The sequence below is a fragment of the Equus asinus genome, chromosome 15 (assembly GCF_041296235.1).
Source record: "Equus asinus isolate D_3611 breed Donkey chromosome 15, EquAss-T2T_v2, whole genome shotgun sequence".
NCBI lineage: Eukaryota > Metazoa > Chordata > Mammalia > Perissodactyla > Equidae > Equus > Equus asinus.
The window spans coordinates 27,857,638-27,879,671 of NC_091804.1; the positions used below are offsets into that span (position 1 = coordinate 27,857,638).

The window sequence follows — 22,034 nt, forward strand, 5'->3', positions numbered from 1 at the left end:
GGACATGTCCAGTGCTTACCTATGTCTTTGCCCCAGCTCCCTGAGTTCCTCGCTGCCGGGAATGCCACCCTGCCCTTCCCCAGTACTGTTGAAATCCTGTCCGCCTTTTCAAGGCTCAGCTCAGTGGCCAACCTCTGTCCCACAAAGCCTTGTGAGTCCTCCCATCCCCACCCCCACAATGAGAATTTGTCTTTCCCTCCTCTGGATTCCCTTAGTACCTTATCTGTTCCCCTCTGGGGACAAGTTCTGCTTGGTCTTAGCTTTATCCTGGGACATGACTTGTTTCTGTCGTTAGATTGTGAGCACTAGGATGTCTCATGTATCATTGTTTGCCCCCCAGCACCTAGCTTTTCACAGAGCAGGTGCTTAATAAAAAGTTGAGTTTTATTTGCAGAATCTGTCTCTGGTCTTGGGCTGGGCTGGTTTTGACCCTGTCACTGGCAGGCCATGACTTCTCACATATCCCCTCCTTGATTGGTGGATTGGAGAGAAGCCAGTAGGGCAGTGAGTAAGAACTCAAATTCCAGTCTTGACTCTGCCATTTCCTGGCTGTGTGATCTTGGGCAAGTCCCTTCATCTCTCTGAGCCTCGGTTTCCTCGGCTTAAATCAAAGGGGGTGGGGATGACAGTCTATTGGAGGCTTGGAGGCTTGACTAAAATGAAATATGTAAAATGCTGAGATTGGAACATTGTAAAAAATAAATGGTCAATAAACAATCACAATTCATTCTTTTTCAGTTAATGGTTATGATCATTGTTTCAGCAGATACCTACTGTGTTCTGAGCATTGTGCTGGGGAGTGAGTGTCAGAGATACAGAAAAATCATTGCAGGAATTCCTTGGTCTGCAGGGTCTTATGGTCAAGTAGGGGCAGTAAATCTCTACTACTGGTGTCTGGCAGAGACATGGCTGAGTGAGCTGAGGAGTGAGTGATCAGTGTAGACTGCATGCAGGAGGTGACGTTTGAGCTGGATGGGCATAAAGCAGAGGGGGCAGTGGGAGGCAGGGAGACAGATGCTCCTTGTGGAGGGAAAGGAGAGGAGCTCCAGACTGGAGATGGGAAAGTGGGCTGCATACTTGGAGAGTTGCAGGAAGGATTCAGGAAAGAGCAGAGTGGAAGCAGAGGCAGCTCCAGAATTTCCATATGGAAGGGGCTTAGGGTCAGCACCCCAGGTGGAGGCGGAACTTCAAGCTTTGTTTTGCCAAGAATAATTCAGAGGAGTTGTAGCTCATGATGCTACTACTGAGAACGAGAGAGAGAAGACTGGAAGGGTGGGGCAGAAAAGTTAGGGCTTTATGGCAGAGGTAGGGGGAACCAGTGAGTAGGGAGGGCCTTTGTCCCTCTGCTCAGGCTTGAGCTGAGAATGGTCAGGGGTGGGCTGCAGTCCCAGCCCTGGGCAGGCTCACCTTGAAGTCTATCCCATAATAACAGGGCTGCGTGTTTACCTGGCCAAGGTTGAGAGCTGAACTCTGGTCTGTCTGAAGTTAAAGTGCAAGTTGATCCCAGGAACATCAGAATCTCTAAATATTAGAGCCGGCAGGAGAAGCTGTCTCTTGATCCACTCCCTGGGCCCCTACATTATACAGATAGGAAGCAGAGGCCCAGAGACGGATCCTTCATCCAAGAAGACCCGGTGAACTGGCCACAGTGAGTTCAGCACCAGCCCCTGTGAGCTATGGACCTCGGCCTATGACAGGGGTTGGGGGAAGAGGGCTAGGAGGGGGCCGGAGAACCCAAGAAGGGGTGTAACTGACAAGTACGTGTCAGATTGGGAGCAATCTGTTGCCAAGGTGTGTGTGTGATCTCAGGTGAGTGGGATATGAGTGGGCTGGAGCCGTCATTGTTCCAGGCTTTCCTTCCCGGAAAGGAGAAAGGGCCACATAGGTGGGAACTAGGGCAATATTGGGATGTGGGGGAATTCAGGGGGTGGCTTGAGAAGAGGAGGCTGTTGCCAAGCAGCAAGAGACATGACTGTATTACAAGGGTACAGAGCATCCGTGCATCTGTGGGCCTGGCCCTGTACAGCCCTGCATGATACCGTAGTGGTATCACCCCCATTTTCTGGGGAAAGAAATGAGGAATGAGGGCTCCAAAGGTCCACAGCTAGAAAGAGCAGACCCAGGGGTGGGGGACTTCAAAGCCACATTCCTTGCATGCCCTGGGTGGCTGCTGTCCCAGTCCTTAACCTAGCTTGGTCTTGGTGAGGTCAGGGAGATGCCCAGCCCAGAGCAAGCCACTTTTTGCCTTCCTGCACTTCTCCTCCATCAGTCTGCCCGTCTATCTTACCTGTTTTATTCTAGTTCACCCTGCCCCATTCTTTGTTAATTAAAAATATTTTTTTGAGTACCTACTGTGCTGAGTCACTGTCCCTGACCTTTGGAACTTAGGCCTTAGCATGAGCTGTCCCACATTGGTAGGATGGGACAGGAAAGAGGAGGTAGGGGGTCCACTAACACCCTTTTTTCCTTTGCACTGACCCCTTCCTCTTTGTTCCCCTTCCAAGCTCTCCTACCCCCAGATGAGACTTTTTGCTGAAACTGCCTGCTGCTGAAATGGAAACCAATCAGAGTTAATTGTTAAACCTAATAGTTGTGAGAGTTTCACCCTGCTGGGCTGGTGGGAAGGGGCCGAGTGCTAGCTGTGCTCCCCAGGAGAGGGGGCAGAGCCACCAGGTTTTTCTGGCATGTACCTGCCACCTTTTCCCTTTTCTGGAATCTGCCTCCAGGGCTTGTTCCTCCCCTCCTTCCAGGGGGCGGGCTGCTTCTTGGACTCTTTCCCTTGACTCCAGGTGAGGTGACCCTGGGAGGTGAGTACTGGCTCTGACGGAGTCCAAGGCCTCTAGGGGAGTGCTCCCGGGGGGAGGGGCCGGGGAGGGCATGGCGCCTAGCCCCAGGGACCCACCCAGGGAGCTGACAGCCACTGGGCCTTCCTGGCTTTGCCTCTTGCTTAGCAGGGTGGGGGTGTGGGGATGGCGCCACAGTGGCCTACGCTGTATACACAGGACCCCCACCCAGTGCAGGTCATGCCACGCCTTTCTCCTGTTTTCCTTCCCTTTTACCCTTTTCGTTGGGTGTCCTGTTCTGGGCCATTCTCTGCCACTAGACTGATGGAGGAGGGGTCCTTGAGAATAATGGCAAAGACTTATTCCTTTCTCCAGAAGGCCAAACCCCAGACCGGGCCCCTGTCAAGCTTTAGGGATAGAGCTCAGGCTTCCTAGTCAGACAGGCCTGGGGTCAAAGCTAGGTGACCTAGGGCAAGTGGCCCACCTCTCTGAGCCACAATGTTATCTTCTGAACAATGGGTACTCCCTTTGTCACCATCGCTGTGAATATAACAGGCACCAGAGGCAGATAGTAATATTAGGCTCAGTAGGGGTTTGTTGAACGAACAGATACCGTTCTGTTCACAATCAACTTTGTCTTGAGAGGACTGGCTCTGGCTTAGGGCCCTGGAGGCCACCAGCCCTGCCCTTTAGGACTTGATTGTCTAGAGCCACGCTGTGCATACAGTAGCAACTAGCCACATGTTGCTACTGAGCTCTTGAAATGTGGCCAATGCCACTGGGGAACTGAACTTTTAATCTTATTTGATTAATTTAAAATTTAGAAAGAACAGTTCCTTCACTTAGCAAAAAAATTATACGATATGTTTAGGAACTTAAATTCGCGAATTTACTTTTTCAATTGTAAAGGCTAAGAGAATCTAAACATTTCATAAAAATTTAGCATCCGAATTGAGATGCTCTAAAGGTAAGATACACACTGGATTTAGAAGACTTAATATGAAAAAGAAGAATGTAAAATACCTCTTTTTTATATTGAGTGCATCTTGAAATGGATATATTGGGTTAAATAAATATATTAGTAAAATTAATTTTATCTATTCTTTTGTACTTTTAAAATGCAGTTATGGAAAATTTTAAATTACATATGTGGCTTGCGTTATATTTCTATTGGACAGCGCTGTTCTAGCCAGAGAGTTGAGTTGAACACATTTGAATAATAGTATAAGACTATAAAGACTGGTTCTTTGGGGAGGCTTGAGGGGGTGAAAATCAGATATTCCCCACACATTTCCCCCCTAGATCTGGGCCATGCCCCATGGCGGAAGTTAGCCTGGATAACCCCATAGCCTCCAGGATAAGATTAAGACTTTTGAGGTCAAATGAAGAGCCTACCTCTGGGTGGCCTTGCCACTCACTTGCTCTTTGTGTGACCTTGGGCAAGTCCCTTCACTTTGCTGAACCTTAGTCTATCATTGGCAAATCTAGACTAACGGTGGGGCTTACCTGTTGATTGAGGGGATTACCTGAGATAGAATCTGAGTGCAGCAGTGAGCACAGTGCCTGGCACGTGTGAGCTGTCAGGTGTTAGCTGTGGAGGTTGTTGCTACTACTGTTAGTCATAGGGGCTGTTGCTACTGTTGTTGCATCTGTCAGCTTGGATTCTCTTGTTCCATTTCTCCCAGGGGACATGGGCTGGATGGAAAGGACGAGAAGTTAAAAAAGCCTGAGAGTGGATTTGGGATGGGGACTAGGGGATGCTTTGTTCATTACCTTAGGGGATGTCTTGCCTTTGAGGTAGCTCCTTGGATCTTCCTGTTCTGTAGGTGATCAGGCAAAGATACGTGCCCATTTTATAGATGAGGAAGCTGAGGCCTGCTGAGGAGAAGTGACCTGGCCATACAGCCTGAACCTGAATGCAGGACCTCCCAGCCCTGTTGTGGTAATATTGGCCAGTGTTAAGAGGCCTCCTTTTTGGGGTTATAGGAGTAGGGCCTGACCAGGAGTCCAGAGCTTGTGAGGAGTGGTTGTTATTAGTGTCCTGTAACTGGAAGGGGCCTCAACACCATTCAGTACAACCATCTCATTCTCAAGTTGAAGGAACAGAGAACTGAGTATGTGTGTATGTGTGTGTGAGTGGTCTAGGATCACACAGCAAGTTGGTGGCCAAGCTGGAACTGTTTCTGTTTGTTTAGATCCAGCCCGCAGCTCAGCCCTGGCAGGACGGATGGCCCTGCCTGTCAGCCCCCTCCTCTCCTGCCCAGTCCCCAGAGAGGCTTCCCAGAAAGAGGCTTTTGTTTCACCAGCTCCTTCTGGTTTCCTCTCAAGGTAGCTTCGCCACCACCCCCCTCCATCTGCCCAGATTTGAGTTTGTCCCTGTTCCAGGTTTAAAGGGCCCTGAAATCTGAAGCTTCTCCACACACGTCTGCTTTCTGGCTACCCATGGAGGAGACCACGGGCTTTTTCATCAAGGAGACCTGGGTTCAAAACCCTCTTCCACCGTTAATTCTCTTTGTGGCCTTGGTCAAGTCACTTGTAGTTTTTTAGTCTCAACTTCTACATCTGAGAAGCAGGAACCAAAATGGTGTGCCTGCAACCTAGTGGTTAAGAACCTGGACTCTGGGTCTCCCCCCAGCACTGAATGGCTGTAGTGGTCTTCACTGCGTCATTTCCCCTTTCTGGGTCTCAGTTTCTACATCTGTAAAGGGAGGCTGTTACCTCCTGGATCGCTATGATAAGGTATTTGCTGAGCTCTCCACATGCATCATCTCACTTAACCCTCCACTTAGCCCTGGAAACAGGCACTATTACAGTACTCCTATTTTCCAAATGAGGAAACCAAGGCTTAGAGAAGTGAAGAGACTTACCCCAGGCCACAAAGCCTGAAAGGGATGGAGGCAAAATTCAAACCAGATCTGTGTGACTGTGGGGCCCAATCTTATGACCACTGTATTGCACTGCCTCCTGGGGTTAGCCTGGGTGCTGGGAAACAGTGGATGGGAACGTGGGTTGCAAGCTGCTGGGTGACTGATTTTACAGCTGAAGTAGCAGTGTCCTGAGGCCCATGCTGGCCTCCAGAGCTGGGGGAGAGAGAAGGTGCTTGGGAACACAGCTTCTGATCCTGCTGGTCCAACCTCAGCCAGTGACTTTCCTAGTGGCCTGATTCTTGTGTTCTATGTGAAGTATCCCATGCTACTGTTCTGAGCGTGTGAGTCCAGGGACCTGAGGCTTCTCCTTCTAACAATCCTTCTCCATGTGTACTAGGCTAGGCCTGCAGTTGGGGCTTAAGGTGATTGAAAAGGGGCTTAAATACTCTGTAAGTGAATTAGACCAGAACTGAACATTAATGCTAAAAGGACTTTAGGGACCACTGGCTGAGTCCAACTATATTTATGTTACAGATGGGGAGACTGAGGCAAGGATAGGCCAGGTTGAGAGAGCAATGGGCATGTTTTTTCTGGGTGCTGGAGACCATGAGACTGACATGGAAGGAAGTGCATGAAGGGTAGGCAGGACTCTGCCCTCCCTCATCCTCCTACATTCAGTCTACCACCAAGTTCTGTGGATACCACTGCTTAAATAGTATCTCTTTAATCCATCCACTTCTTTCAAGCTTTACTGCTACCATCCCAGTCTGGGCCCTTGTCACATGCGCCCTGGACAACCACAACAACCTCCTAACTTATATGCCTAAAGCTACTCTTACCCCTTCTCAGTCCATCCTCTACCCTATAGATCAATGAGTTCCTATTGCTCTTAGAATCAATACTGAACTCTTTACCTTGGCGTCCAAGGCCCTTCACAGCCTGGCCCCTGCTGGCCGCCTCAGCTTCATATTTGCTACTTTCCCCTTTGCTCTCTGTGTAGTCACAAGGGCCTTTCTGTTTAACAGGTTCAGCAACTTCCCTAAGGTTCCTCAGAGAGTCAAATGCCAGCCTCTCAATTTCCAGCTCCATGCGGGGCCCATGAACTCGGTTCGGAGGAGCTAACACTGTTTCCTCCTTCTAGGTACCTGACTGACGTCCTTCCCCCCAGGGAGCTGGTGTGGACGGAGGAGGGGTGAGTGTTACAAAGGCACAGCCTGATTCTCCTTCTGCTCAGGTTGGACAAGTTGGCCTTCCAGGCCCTCAGAACCTCTATTTTGATATATTTTACTGCTGGGGAGGGTGAGGGTTTGTCTAGGTCACAGATTTCTCGTGGTTTTGAAAAGGGGGGCAGCGCTGAGGGTCCTCTCTGGTTTTGGCTGATTTTGAGGTAGGGACTGAAATGCATGTTCATTAGCATCTCTGAGTTAGACAAGGTGCTTTGCCTATATTGCTTATTCATGCCACCATGGCTTGTGATGGATGACCTTGGACCTGGAAGCTGGATCCACTGACCCTGTAGCCCTTGTTTTCTCTGGATTGACCACTCCCAGATTGTAGACTAGATTCAGGAGAGAGTGTTTTCATTCTGGTTCTGCTACTGACTATGGAGTGACCTTGGACAGCTACCTTCCTTTCTTTTGGCCTCAGGATCGTGTGGACATCGTCAGGGCAGGGGGTGGGGGAAGGTGGGGTCAGAGTAAACGAGTTATTTTCAAACTTTCAGGGAGAGATATTCCCTTTCCAAATGAACCCCAAGGAATCTCAATGTACAAAACAGCTAAAGGGGTTGCAGCCGTGCTTGAAGTTAGACTAGGCCTGGGGGCCTCTAATTGGCTAACTCCTCAGCCCCAGCAACCCCTGGACAATGACAGGAGCCCTTCCTAGGCTCTGTGCAAGACACTTTGCAAACCACTAGCCTGGAGCATGTCAAAGCTCCCTTCCAACTTGGAGGTTCTGTGACTCTGGCAGGGTGAGGGCTTGGAGAGGGAACGGAGCCAACAAAGTTATACGGACTGAGAAATTGTGAGTAATATGCAAATACCATTGTGGGATTATTAGTAAGGCACAAGTGCCAGGGGTGTGATGTTGCCATTCTAGAATCCTCTGGTTTTTATTTTTGAGTAGATGTGAGGCACCTCTGTACCCCTAGGGGACCTCTCCTGTGCGTGTGTGTGTGTGTGTGTGTGTGTGTGTGTGTCTGTGTCTAGGGAGCAGGGGCTATGGGGGTGGGGTGGGGCTGAGCCAGGCAGGGTCAGGTAGAATAAATGCCAAACAGAACTGGAGTGTGTTGCTCCTGGGGGTGGCGGGGGTAGGAGGTGGTTTTAGTTTCAGTTAAAAGGAGCAATTTGGCTCTTTCCTGCCAACACATGGGCCCCACGGAGATCTCTGGGCAGGAAGCACTGGGAACAAGGAATCCTCTGTCCACAGCCACAGCACAGCCAGGACAGAGGAGGTGGATTAGGAGTTCCCGGGAGGAGGCCTGCCGGTGTTACCCTGACATTTGGGCAAATGGCTGGGGAGAAGGGGAACTAAGTGTATGTGTGCATCGAGGGGGGTGTGGTAAGGGGAGTTAGAGGTTGGTTCACACACTTATTTCATAAGTTCTCGAACTTCCACAAGCCCTCCAAGGAGCCAGGCTCAGAGGCGGTGGGCTCTATAGGGGTCAGAGCCGAGAAAGATGAGAATCTAGGTATTAACAACCAGCAGTTTACTGGAGGAGACAGGAAACGTGAGAGATGATAGATTTTTGCAGGCACCCTTGTGCGGTGGAAGTCATTTGGCCTGCAAGTCTGGAGCCCTGCGTTCAAGTCCTTGCTCTGACACTGACTTGTTCTGTGGTCTTGGCCTCATCACTTCCCCTTTCCGGGCCTCAGTTTCTTCTTCTGTGGAATGGGAATGGACCTCTCAGCCCTGGCTACTAGTTAATACTCTTCTGCATCTCTATTAGAACAGGGTATTTCAAATATTTTTGGAGCAGCAGAATCCCAATATGTAAGCATTTGTAACAGAACTTCTATGGTTAAATTCACAGCAGTTAACCAGAATCTTGCTGCCCTCCTTACTGCCCTTTGTTCCGTGGATGTTTTTGGAGGTGTCTCTGCAGATTCTCAGGGCTCCAGGAAGCAGTGTCTGAAGACCACTGGGTCAGGACAATTCTTTTGTTTTTTTTTGAGGAAGATTAGCCCTGAGCTAACATCTGTTGCCAATCCTCCTCATTTTGCTGAGGAAGACTGGCCCTGAGCTAATATCTGTGCCCATCTTCCTCTACTTTATAAGTGGGACGCCTGCCACAGCATGGCTTGACAAGCAATGCATAGGTCCATAGCTGGGCTCTGAACCGGTGAACCTGGGGCCAGTGAAGCAGAACGTACAAACTTAACTGCTGCGTCACTGGGCTGGCCCAAGGACAATTCTTGAGAACATGCTTTGTAGGCTGTCCCTTGCAGCCCAGATGATAGGGATTGTATCAGAATGTACAGGAGCAGTTCTAATACTGGCTTCTGCCTGGCCCTGCCTATGACCAGCATGGACCTTATCTTGGTTAGGGCCTGTATGATTGGGCGTGGTTTTTAGAAACAAGTAACAAAAACTCAAAGTGGCTTAAACCAGAAAAAGACTGATGGACCCTGGAGCAGTTCATGGGATTAAAGTATAAGGATTCAGGTCAACTCTCCTTCTCTTTCCCATCACTGCTTGTTTCTTCTCTTTGTCCTTATTAGGAAATGGTTGTCTGCTGCCCCAGCCTGGCAACTGAAACAGAAAGAAGGAACTATTTTTCTGCTGGGGTCTATATATCAATCCAAGGGAAGGACTCTGATTGGTTCAATCATTGTTGCTGGGCGATAGGGACATTCTGAGTGGCCAGGCCTCGGTCTTGTGCCTACACGTAGTGAATGGAGGGGCTGGGCTATCACCAGAAGAAGAGAGAGAGGAAGGCTACTGAGCAGACAGAACCCCAAGAGCACTAGGCTGTTAGTGGAATCCTGGGCTATAGGAGAATGAACAGCTCATAGATCTGCAAGGGCCATAACTCTCCTCTTCAGTAATAATAATACAAATACCAACAGTGATAATAATAGGTAGTGTGTATTGAATTGAACACAGCTCCCTGTGCTGAGCATGTCTGTTGCTTTACGTGTGTTATTTCATTAGTCCTTATGACAATTACATCCCCATTTTATAGATGGGGAAACTGAGGCTCAGCTAGTGGAGGTCACACATTGAGTAAGAGGAGAAGCTGGGATTCAAGGCCAAGGAGTCTGGCTTCAGAGCTCATGCTCTGCCTCACATCTGCTGCCTCTGGTTGATAGGTCAAGTGGCTGTGCTACATATGCTTGCATGCTGCTCTGTGACACAGAGCTCATGACCTGCAGAGACAGCCCAGGCCCAGGTTACACTGCTCTGCCTGTTGAAATAGAGCTTTCTTATGTTGCACTCAGATCTGCCTCCACATAAAGCAGTCCATCCAGTGTGTGGCTCTGTGGTAGGTATTTCAGGGGATGTAAAGGAAAATCATCCATGCACCTCCCTGAATGGTCACCATAACAATTAAGTCACATTACTGAGCTCTCACTTTGTCCCAGGCTCGGTGCTGAAAACTTCATATGCATTAATGTCTTATAATTGCAACAACAACTCTGTAGAGTAGGTACTATGATTGCCCCTGTTTTCCAGAGGAAATGGAGGCTCAGAGAGGGTAAGTGTTTACTCGTAGTCAGATGGCTGATAAATGGCAAATCTGGTGTTGAGTTCAGCTCTGCCTAGCTCCAGAGCCTGTGCTAGAAACCACTGCAGTCACCTGTGTCCTCCAGAGGGGAAATAACTGTATGCAGGTGTGGCTGTGGCACAGTCAATGGTGCAAATCGTCATTGGAGAGGGACAGGAAAAGTGAAGCTGATGTTCAGAGGAGAGAGCTCAGGGAAAGAGGGGAGCATGGGGCATAGCAGTCAAAAGGTGCTTCCCGGAGGAAGGGACATTTGATTGGGCCTTGAAGGGGGCTGGATTTGGACGTGCCATTCAGAGAGGACTCTCCAGGAGAAGTGAGCTGCCTGAGAAAAGACATGGAAGGGAGAAGCGGGAGTAGTTTAATTTGGCCAGAACTAAAGAGCTGGGGTGGGGTGGGGGGAGGGTGGCCAGGTGTCTTGCAGGCTTCACAGAAGGAGCCCCCTCCTTCCATACTGTTCTCTTCAGAGATGTGAAGCTGCACACTGGTGCCCAGTTCCTTCACCTTTTCTCCCAGTGGTGAGGAGGGCGGGCTCCAGATGAATGGTGGACACAGGGCACCTGGGCACCAGCAGGTAGCAGTCCTTCATTCACATCCTCCTGGTGGTGAATGGAGGAAAAAGTGCTCCCCTGTGGTCCATTGCCCGGGGTCAGCCCTTCCTCCAGATGGCACAGAACTTAAGGAGCCAGGGTGGTTTCTAGCAGCCTTGGTGAGGGGAGGATTCTTTATCTTCTCCCCAGGCAGCAGGCTGAAGCACGTACCTCTAATCCACGAAGAGACCCCCCCCCCCTTCCTGTCCCCACTTCCACCTGCACACACAGCTAATCTCATCCACCTTGTCAGAAGATGGATAATGCCCTCAGAGCCTGGGCTCTGTCCTGAAAGTGACTTCGGATTTTTTTCAAACAACTCAGCTGGAAAACTGGGGGAAGAGTATGATGTTAGTGCTGGCAGCCCCCTTGCTTTCAAAGGATGGAAGAATGGTAGTCACATTTATTGAACTGGACTTACAGTGTGTCAGAGGCTTTATCGTCCCCATTTTACAGATGAGGAAGCTGAGGTTCAGAGGAGGAAAACGACACAGGTGAAGTTGTCACATGAAAGGTGGCTGCATCATTGTCTCAGGAGGGATGTAAGTGTGGGAGACTCAACAAGGAAACCTGTGCCTCCCCTTCCCTGTTCTTGCCTACTGTCTCCTCCTCCTTAGCAGTGGCTCTGAAATGCTGACTCTGGCTACTTTGACTCTTCCCTACCTGGATACAGATAATTTTCCCTGGCTTGCTGCCTGCCTGGGTGCCAGAGGGGCTGTCTCTGAGGGGCCCAGGCTTCATGAATGTCACCCAGACAAGGCCCAGATGTCTAGCATTCCTTCTGCGACCCCTATTGTCTCTGGGATTCTTGCATTTCTCTGACCCTTTTTGGAGGGATTCCAGCATTTTTGTAGGAGGAAAAGAGATGGAGAAGGGCAGGGGAATTCTTTCATTGGAGGGGTCTTCATCCCCATGGTCCTTATCACCTCTCGCACCTGGACTAGAATCTCAGGCCCTTATGTTTTTCCTACAAAAGCCTTTTCTATTCATCATCTTATCAGATTTACCCCATAATCCTGAGAGGTAAAGCAGGGAGGGTATAATTATCCTCATTTTGTGGGTGGATTAACTGAGGCTCAGAGAAGATAAGTGACTTATCCAAAGTCACACAGCTAATGAGTGGCAGAGCAGAGCTTAAGACAGAAGTCAGTGTCCAGGAATCCTGATCTTTCTTCCCATTGCTCAGTGCTGATGGCTATTAGGACAGCCTCTGAACTCCTTCTTTGGTCCAGCCCAGTATGTGGGGGTCATGTCCCCAGTTCAAACCTTCCCAACTTTCCTAAGGCCTGCAGAATAAAGCTTCACTCACCAGGTCTGAGCTTGAGAATTCCCCAATCCAACCCCAGCCTACTGCTCCTGCCAGTTTTGGCTGACGTGACAGGCTGGCCTTTTTCTTCTGACAAGGTGGATATGATTAGCCATTTGTTGGGAGGATCCCTTTCTGGGATGTTGGAAGCATGTGTTTCAGCCTGCTTCCCAGGGAGCAGATGGGGAAACTGAGGCTGGGGTGAGCACAATTGTTGCATTTAGGGCAGCTGGAGAGGCAAGGCTGGGAAAAGGCTTGGGCTTGGGCTGGGCTGATACGGTAGACCCCTTTCCCAGAAAATCCACAGCTTTGTTTCATTAAGTAGAACACTCACTAAGTAGTATCCACTGAGTGTTTACATTTTGCTCCACTTCTGCCCCAGAGAAATTCTTCCTAGGGGCACCCTGGGTTTTCCCAGAAAAGTAGTGTCTGGGCCAAACCAGGGAGGAGCCGTAGGTCTCTAAGGAGCATTGGGGGCTGCAGCTCAGCACTTGCTAAGAATAATGGGGATTCTGGAGTTAGTGGTGATGGTTGCACAATTCTGTGAATATAGTGTTGGCACCTGCTTTACCTCCAGACCTCCAGGGATTGGAAGCAGTAAGAAGCAAAGGTTCCGAGACTGGCCTCCTGGGCCTTGTGTGGCCTGTGGAAGTGGTTTTGGCCTCTAGAATCCATTGTTGATCAGGATTTATTTCCCCAATTGATATGTGGGGAAACGGAGACTCAGACTAGGAAAGTAATTGGCATCAGTTGCCAGCAGTCGCCAGCCCTGGATGCAAAGGGGGAAGCTAGCAGTGGAGTGCGGGCAGCATTATAAAACTAAAATAGCAAACACTGCCTTCTTCATCCTTGTGTTCCAAGAACCAGGTCTCAGGAAAGGTCTGAATGAATGGCCTGAGCAGGTCCCTCTCCCTCTCTTAGCCTCAGTTTCCCCCTTTAGATCCACTCTCTACAGTGTATTCTTTGTAGTCTGTGATCCTTGAGTTCAGACACATGGTTGCCAAGTTTTCCTGGGGGCTCAGTTGCCTCATTTGTCAAACAGGAACAGCAAAATCAGCCATTATTACCCACCTCGAGTGTTACTACCACAAGGGTCAGTGAAGTGACCTGTCACTACAGGGCCACATCAGGCTTTGGCAGATTGGAAGTTGCTTCAACAAAGAGACATGCTCTTACCCTGGCAATGGAATGAAGCTGAAAAGAGCTGAGCTCCAGACTCAGACAGACTGGGTGTAGACCCTTTCTCCACCCCTACCATGTGAATTTGAAGGAGATACTTCATTTCTCTATGACTTAGTTTTACCATCTGTAAAATGGAGACAATAAAAGTTCTTACTTCAGACGTTATGGAGCCCAAATGAGAGCATCAGGCAATGAACATATCACTGTGCCTGGCACACAGTCGAGTGCTTAATAACTGGTAGGTGTTACTATGTTGTTGGTACCCATGATGATGATGATAATCCACACTTAGAGATTGGGATTCTGTGGGGGCCAGCTAGGCTAATGATGGCAATGTTACTGTTATTAATAATCTCTTATATCTGTTTGGCACTCTACAGTTTATGAAGCATATTCACATCCATCACTGTAGGTGGCCTTCAGAGCACTCCTTAAGGGAGGCAGAAAGGTGTCACCATCTCCATTGTACAAGGCATTGTGAGTCCTGAGGGAGGAGAAGTGGCTTGCCCATGGTTTCAGCTCAGGTCTTCATGCTTTGGGAGCTCAACTCCTGGCCAAAGGTGCTGCAGGGGTCAACCTCTGGGTGTGGCAGCACTGACAGAAAAGTGGGGGCGATTGTTACATACCCTGATTTTCACTCCCTAGGTTTTGGAGAGTGTGTAAGCAAGTGACTGAATAAATAACAGGGTGACTGGCTTGGTGGCCTTGCCAAGTCACACAAACACACACATAAGCCTTGAAGTCCGTACATTCAGGGTGATTAGGAGCAACCTGCCTCTCACTTTTGGGCCCAGCATTTCTGAAGCTGTGGGCCAGCAGTGTCCCTGCTTGTTCACTACAGCTTGGCAGGGTCCTGAGCCCTCTTCCGTTTCTCTCCTGTTTCCTGCTCCCCAGCCCCGACCCCAGTGCTTGGACCTAGCAGTGGATTCTGCCTCCAGTCATTCTTCCATTGAGTCTTGATTTAGTCAACCAGTTTTCACTGAGTTCCTGCCATATACCAGGCACTGTCCCACGTGCTAGGACACAGAGGCGCACATGGCAGGCACACACATGATGGATATTGAGCAGCAGAACTTCATACCTGTCTCTGGCAGCTCCCAAGGGGTGGTGAAGAGCTGTCTCTTGGTTCTTCCATGGGATGCATGATTTTGAATTTGGAAAAATGTCTCTACTATGGGAGGCAAAACGTGCTGGAAGCCCTGGGCTAGGGGTCAGGCCTGGACAGTGGTTCAGCCTTTGCCACAGCCTTGCTGTGTGACCTTGGGCTGCTCCCTGCCTCTTTCTGGGCCTCCTCCTTCCCATCTACCAAAGGAAGGGATTGGTTGAGATATGAGGATAGTCCCTGATGTTTGTGGGGCACCTGTCTGGCCCACGTGTCCTATGCTCACAGGAGTTTTGGCTGATGCCAAGGTCCTTTCCTGCCTAGCAGTTGGCTCCTGGGTTTTGCAGGCCTTGGGAGTGGTTTCTGAACTGGGCTCTGAGCACCAGGAAAAAGACGGTAGGATCATCAGCTCCCCCACAGTCTGGCCTGAGAAGCCTCCTGCTGGCCTGTGGGCCTGGCTTCCCCGACTGGTGCTAGTGCTGACAGAACAGGTTTCAGCAAGGCAGCCCTTGACGCGGAAGCCAGCCCTGTCCAGCAGGGGCCCTGCACACTGGTGGGTATAATCTCATACATTTTCTCTTGGGTAGGAGGTGGTAAGGGGTGGGTTTGAGGTGGAGGGAGAACAAAACTTTAAGGCTCCCTGAAACTATGGAGTTGACCTAGCCCCTCCACAGGAAGGGTGATGAAACTGAAGACCCAAAGGGCAGATTTTCCCGTTTACACCAAGTTTCACAACGCTACGTGGAAACACAGGTGTCCTGACACCTGCCCTTCCCCCCCCACCTCCCCCCCGTAATCACATGTTGTGCTCAGCTATGTTTCCTGGGCCTTGGTCACTGAGGTTGGGGGGAGGGCAAGGGCTAGAGCACGTATGTCCCTGACAAGGCGGAGGGTGGTGGACTTCATCCTGGTGGCTGTGGTTAGGAGGGGAGAATGTCTGTGTGTCATTTTTGTCATGTTCCCCAGCCTCCTGTCATGTTTCCCAGGTAAGTTCCTGGGTCTCTCGCCCTAGTGGCACTGACAGCTGACATGTTGAGTGTCCAGAGGAGGAAGGGGAGCAGAGGGCAGGCCCGTCTGCCAGATAGGGACAGGAGGCCTGGTGAGTCCTGGCTGTGCTTGATTCTAGGTAATGGAGCAATTCAGCTGTGAGCACCCATCCTGGTGCTGGGGCACTGCCTGTGTGGCCAGGCTAAGGAGCCTCTCTGTGTCTTCCCTGCCCCCCCCAGCTCTTGGTGTCTGCGGCCTACCCACACCCGTGCAGCTCTGGGCTCTGCCACTTGTCCCTGGCATGGGGACTGGTTTGGCAGGTTTTGCCACACCCATGAGCAGCTGGGAACTGGAGCAGGGCAGGCCTGAGGAGCTGCCCTGTTGTTGCCTTTTTCACCCCCAGCCTCACCTTTGCCCCCTTCCCTACCTTTGTCAAGGGAGGCTGCATTGGGAGCTTGAAAGCAGAAGACAATGAGACTCCTAGTCCTGGCTCCACCGCTTCCTTAGCATGTGACCATGATGGGCAAGTCCTTTTCCCTTCTTGGGCCTCAGTGTCTCATCTATACAATGGGATTTGGGGCTCGGTAATCCTCAAACAGCCGCATACAATGATTCTAGTTAGAGCTCTGCTATTTTCTCTCCATCCTTGGGCGAGTCATAGCACACTGAGTGCCTCAGGTTCTGAATGGGTAAAATAAGGGCCACAACCCTTGCTTGCTTCCTGGGGATGGTGATAGGATCAGCTAACATCCTAGCAAGTATCCAGTCTCCCTTAGAAGTATTTTCTTCCTATAGTCTGACCTGCCCTTATCTGACTCAAGCAGAAGAACAGCATATACCTGGAGGTGGGGCTTACTCTAGATTCCCTCCTCACCCCCTATCCTGAGCCCATAATTGCCTGAGAACCAGGTTTTCTGAGCATCTCCATAAAGAGGTAGAGGGAGAATGAGAACCCGGGGGGAAGTCTCAGCTCTTGCTGCCTCCTCTTCCTCCTGACTTTCAGACCAACCCAGGGTCCAGATCAGGGGAAGGAGGGGAGGCAGGAAAGTTCCACCACTGCTGCAGCCCCACTGTGTGACACTGGCCAAATTGTGTCCTCTCGCTGGACCACATCTAACAGTAAAGAGTACAGATCATAGGTCCTGAGAAAATTCAAATTCTGACAATGTATAGATCAGAAAAAGAAATAAGAGTTAAAGAGGACATTCCCAGCCTGGGATTGGGGTAGAGGGAGAAGGAAAAGGGAATTAACATGTATTGAGCCAATGCTGTGCCAGTTACTTCACATACAATACGCACATTATCTATATTCTCAGGTCTCCTTTCCAAGTGGCAGAGTGATATTTGTAAAACACAAATTAGACCATGTCACTTAGTGTCTTTCCTCTGCCCTTAGAATAAACCCTAAACTCCTTACCATGGCCTGTAGGGCGCTGAATGAGCTCCCCTTTTCCAGTCATCCCTATTGGCCATTTACTTCAGCTACAGGAAACTTCTCTCTGTTTATTTAACAAATTCTTCCCACCCTGGACCTTTAAATGTGCTGTTCCCTCTGCTTAGAATTCTCTTTCCCTGGCTCTTTGCAGCCTTGGGTCTTTCTTGTCCTTTACGACTCAGCTTAATTAGATACCGCCCTCCCCTGCCCCCGACATTGCTCTCTACCTCCACCTCTTGATTCCTCATAGTGCTTATCTTAATTTGTAACCATTTGTCTTTTATTTTTAATGTCATGTTCACCCTTGAGTCCACAATGCATCACACATAGTGGGTAGTCAATAAGTATTTGTTAAATGAATGAATGAGTTTAAGGGAAACGAGTGCTAGTTGAGTGCCTGGCTTAGCACATAGTTCTTACTAGGTGCTCAGTAAACGGCAACTTTTAGTGAGAACTAACATGCAGGATGGTAAATACCCACCAATTGATTGTGTCTAGAGCACACATGTGTGGGGGCAGGGGATGCAGTGAGCAATTTAGGCTGAAAAGGTGAGCCAGTACCAGATCCTGACGGTTCCTGATGCTTGGCCAAAGAGTTTAGACGTCCTGAAAGTGGCTGGAAGTCATTGCTGGGCCACTAATGTAACTATGGAGCTCTGCTTCTGAGGTGTGGGCTCAGACACTTTGTGTACTTGGAGAAGCCATGCTTGGTGGTTGGGAGGAATGCAGGGTTGGTGGGCAAACTCAAAGAGGAACAGACTGGGCCCTCTCCAGAGGTGCTCTCTGAGGCAGGCTGTTCCCGAAGGCTCAGAAGGAAGGGGCTCTGTTGGGAACATGCTGTGTTTTCTGATTCCACATCACCACTGCACTGTTCCTGAGGGTAGAGGATTGGGGCCACCTGAGAGTCAGATGCTCGGATTTCTATTCTGGCTTCTCGCCTTATCAACCATGTGACTTCTGCCAGGCTCATTCACATCTCTGATTCCGTTTCTTTGTCTGTAAGCAGGCTGCGTTTAGTACTTGCCTCATAGGGTCTCAATGAAGACAATGAAGTAGTGCATGCAAAGGGCTTAGCAGACAGCCTGGTGCATACTGGGCACTCAGTAAAGGTGGTTGTCATGTTCATTCCACAGTGGGGGGTTCAGAAAGGGCATTCCAGGCAAAGGGAACCATAAGTACAAAGGAAAAAGTACAGAGGCATGACAGGAGGGTGCTTTGGAGTGATGGGAGTTTGCTGTGTGTGTTGGGGACACAGAAAAGAAAGTGGAGTGGCAGGCAGGCCCAGATCCTGTAGCATGTGTATATTGGGCCAGGAGCTGGAACTTGATCCGGGGGCAATGAGGACCACTGCAGAGTGTTGGGTTGGGGATGATGTGATCCCATTTCTGGCAGTGGGAGGATGGTTGGGCAGGCAAAGCTGGAGGCCCGAGACCAATGGGCAAGCTGTTGGTGTGGCCCTGGTGAGAAGTGGTGGGCCTAAACTCAGGTGTGTGGAAGTGGAGACGAGGGAATAGATTAGAGAGTGGCTGAAGAGAGACAGTGGACAGAGCGTGGGCCTGATGGGTGTGGGGAATGAAGGGGGAGGGGCAGCAGCCGCATCCTGGATGGCTTCAGGGTTTCTCCATAGGGTGACGGAGGGATTATAGAGCTGAAAGTGTAGCGAATCTGTGTGGGTTTTGATGTCAGTAGTGTGAATTTTCTGGGAATTGAGAAGCTTCCTGAGAAACCTCTCTTTTTGTTCTGACTCTCAGTGTGGAAAATTTTTCTAAAATCTCTGAGTGATTAACTCCTCCCCTAGTGATGAGAGAGCCCAGTGTGGGGACACTGTGCACACCTCCTCCCTGCCTGGCTGGGGACTGGGTAAGGGAGCGGGTGTTGTCTTCACCTGTAGGTGGCCAAAGCTGGGGAATTTATTTGGAAGCTGTTTTTGAGAGTCCACCGGTTTTCTTGTGATTTTCTTCCTTCTCTTCAAAGTGTGTAGAAAGAGACAATTCCAGTTAACGGAACGTGTTGTATATTCCAAGGCTCTGGACCAGGGCTAGGCCACCTTTAAAAGTGGTATAAGGTAAGCTCCTGCCTGTCCCCCTCCCCATTATTCTTTTGGTGAGTGTAGACTGGGAGCTATTATTTCAGAGAACCCTAGGTCTTAGATTTTATACTTCATAGATGGGGAAAATGAGGCCCCGAGAGAAATCGAATGAGACCTGAATGCTCAGGTCCAATTGTGAATTAATACCAGAGCTGGGCCTGGGCCAGGTGCCTCCCTTCCAGCTCCAGGCTTTTCTGAGTATTGCAGCTGGCACTACCTCTTAGAGGGGTGTGTGGGTGATGAACTGACGAACATCCACACAGGCCCCCGTCCTGACTCGAGGCACACACCTGGTGACAACAGACCCCCACAGACTGGGCAGAACTCAGTCATTGTCCTAAGCCCCCAACTCAGAAGCCCATGCATACCCCTCCTTCTCATCTGAGATGGGCCCGGAGGAGTAGCTAGAGATTAGGGACTAAAACCAGAAGGATTGAACTGATTCCCTCGTTATGAGAAAAGAAGGGGAGAACCCCATCTGGATGGGGTGAATACAGTCCACATCCCTATTCCAGCTGATTGCTGTGCTCAGGAGAGGCCTTTGTCTGCGTTGCTAGGGGAACCAAAGTTTCTTCCTCCTTCAAGGGCTGTGATTGGCTCTTGGTAGAGCTTGAGCTTTGGTGAATGGAAGGGCCTCCCTCCTGCCTACATCTTCTATGGGGTGATAGATGAGAGCGAGGCTGGGGTCCCCATGGAAGCACTGCATTGGTTTCTGTGCTCTACCCCCTCAGTTCTAGAGGTGATGGGTCCCCTTGATCGTTCACTCATTCATTTATCCCAGGCAGCATCTGCTCTAGGCCCTTCATTCTTCTAGGTCCAGGAAAGCTAACCTAAGAGTCAGAGGACCTGCATTTGAATCCTGGCACAGCCACAGACTCACTCTTTGCATTGGGCTGGTCTCTTCCCCTCTCCGGGCCTCCGTTTCCCTACCTGTAAAAACAGAGGCATTGGGCTAAACTCTCTGGTCCTTCCAGCTCTGACTTCCATGACCACACAGCTCAAATCTTCTACTTCTCCACCTCCTGTACTCCCAACTGGTCTCTTTTTGGGCTCTGACCATGTTCTCTCCTGTAGGAGTCCCTGTACGATGCAGGGCAGAATAGGGAGTTGCAACTGGCTTTTAGCATTGTTTCATTTTGTTTTTTTCCTGGGAAAGTTGTGTTCTTTGAAGCCTCTCCTAGAAGCCCCAAATCCTGCAGCCCCTCTTGTCTCATCCTTTCCAACTGGACTTAGGCTCAGAGTAATAAGCCAAAGAGGGCAAATGATAGATGCCCCATCTCTGCTCAGAGCAGTGCTGGGCAGCATCCAGAGCAGAGAGTGCTGGGCTGAGTGGGGCAGTTGGAAGAGCCCAGAGCTCAGCATTCCTGGGTTCCAGGCCTAACTTGGCCACACACTGGCTAGGTGACCTTGACAGGGCTGCTCAGCTTCAGTTTCCACATCTAAGACACAGGAATAATAATGTAAACTCACGGAGTATTGCGAGATTGAAGGAGATGACATGCCTGCCATACAGGAGGCATCAAGTTCCCTTCCTGGTCTCTCCCCTAAAAAAGGCAGGGAGCTGGGGGAAGTCCAGATTGAGGAGGGCTTGAGGTGGCAGGACCTATGATGCCACGTGACAAACCGTAGATGCTACTCCTTCCTGGCAGTGCCAAAAAGCAGAGAGAAAAAGTGTTGCCTTGGGCGGGTGATGTCTGAGTGGAGGAGGCCATGTGTCAGAGCTAATGTTTGAATAATACTTTTAAGATCCTCCAGGGACCTCAAATGAGGATTTTTCAGATGAGCTGAAAATGGAGCAAAGTAATGAGGCTGAGCTCACTGGCGGAAAGAGGGCGGCCTAATTGGTACTGGCCTTGTCTTGGCTCAGCCACGCTCATTACCACAGGCCGACCGGGAGGATGGCCCCTACATTTGGGCTGTGGGCTGAAGTAAGAGATGTCAGTTTTCTTGCAATGGGGGTGTAATAGGGGACAGCTGGTAGTGACTCAGCCCTGCTTCTTGTTGACTCACTACCTTGAGGGTCAGAGGCGGCTTCTTAGGTCATCGACCTCCAGAGCTGGTATAGCTTTTAGCTCTGTGTCCCAGTCTCCATCCACCTCTGGGCTGTAGAAGCAGCAGCCCAGACTTGGCCACTGCTGGTCATGGGTGTGGTGGAGGCAGGGATGCGACAGTGAAGTCAGATGGGAATTGCTGGGGGACCTTCCCTCCTGTGCTCAGGTTTGTCTGGGGTCCGTGATGAGGTGGGTGGAGAGAGGGAGGAAGAGGGTTCTCAGGAGAAGAAAGCAGACTGGCAGCTTGTGGGGGTGGGGAATACGTGTGAACGGGATGTGCCTCTGGGTGTGTTTGTGTGTCTGCTTACATCAAGGAGGCACAGAAGCTAAGGGACATGCCTCAAAGAGGCTGAGGAAGAGCCCAAGAAGCAAGTGTGTGTGTGTGTGTGTGTGTGTGTGCTCATGTGTGGAATGTGGGTCCCTGTGGAAACATAGGTGGTAGAGTTGGTGAGTTATGGACCAAGAGAGCTTTATCTTGAAGACACGAGAAAATCCTGGCCAGGCTCTCCTATGGGAGGTCTCCTCTGTTTTGCTTCGGCTGGGATGGGAGTGCAGGCCGAGGGTGTGGTCCATCATTGTTTCTCCTGGGTGCCTGGTTTGCATTGGAAATGCTCCTCCTGGGGAAACTGGCCACGGTGGCGGCACTCTGAGACTCCTCAGTGGAGAATGTGTGGGAGTTGATGATTAGAGCCTTCTTGGCATCTGGGTTGCCTTGTGAACGCAGTTGGGGGCGTAGGGGTAAGTGTCGGGTCACCAGCGCCTCCCAAGGGTCCCCACTTCCTTCTCTTGCCTTGGTCTCCACAACTCCACACCCTTCTTCCCAGCTCTCCCACTACCTCTCTGGCCTGCTCTCATTCGCGCGTTCCCTCTTCTCTCCTTGCCCACTCAGTGTGTGGGTTCTCAGGGCTCCATTGCTGTT

At 50.3% G+C, this 22,034-nt stretch overlaps 1 protein-coding gene across 13 annotated transcripts in view; it reads left to right on the forward strand.

Moving 5' to 3' along the window:
- Positions 1-22,034, forward strand: part of EPB41L1 (erythrocyte membrane protein band 4.1 like 1) — a 117,509-nt gene that overhangs the window by 9,520 nt on the left and 85,955 nt on the right. For 8 of the 13 annotated variants that reach the window (XM_070485866.1, XM_070485842.1, XM_044748058.2 and 5 more), the window contains one exon: positions 6,792-6,842. The exons of 2 other annotated variants lie outside the window; for them this stretch is intronic. The gene's annotated coding sequence lies outside the window, so the exon portion shown is untranslated. Of the gene's footprint in view, positions 1-1,354; positions 1,649-6,791; positions 6,843-18,949; positions 19,041-22,034 lie in introns of those variants that run through there. 3 more of the 13 variants (XM_070485843.1, XM_070485865.1, XM_070485855.1) reach the window with 3 other exon arrangements.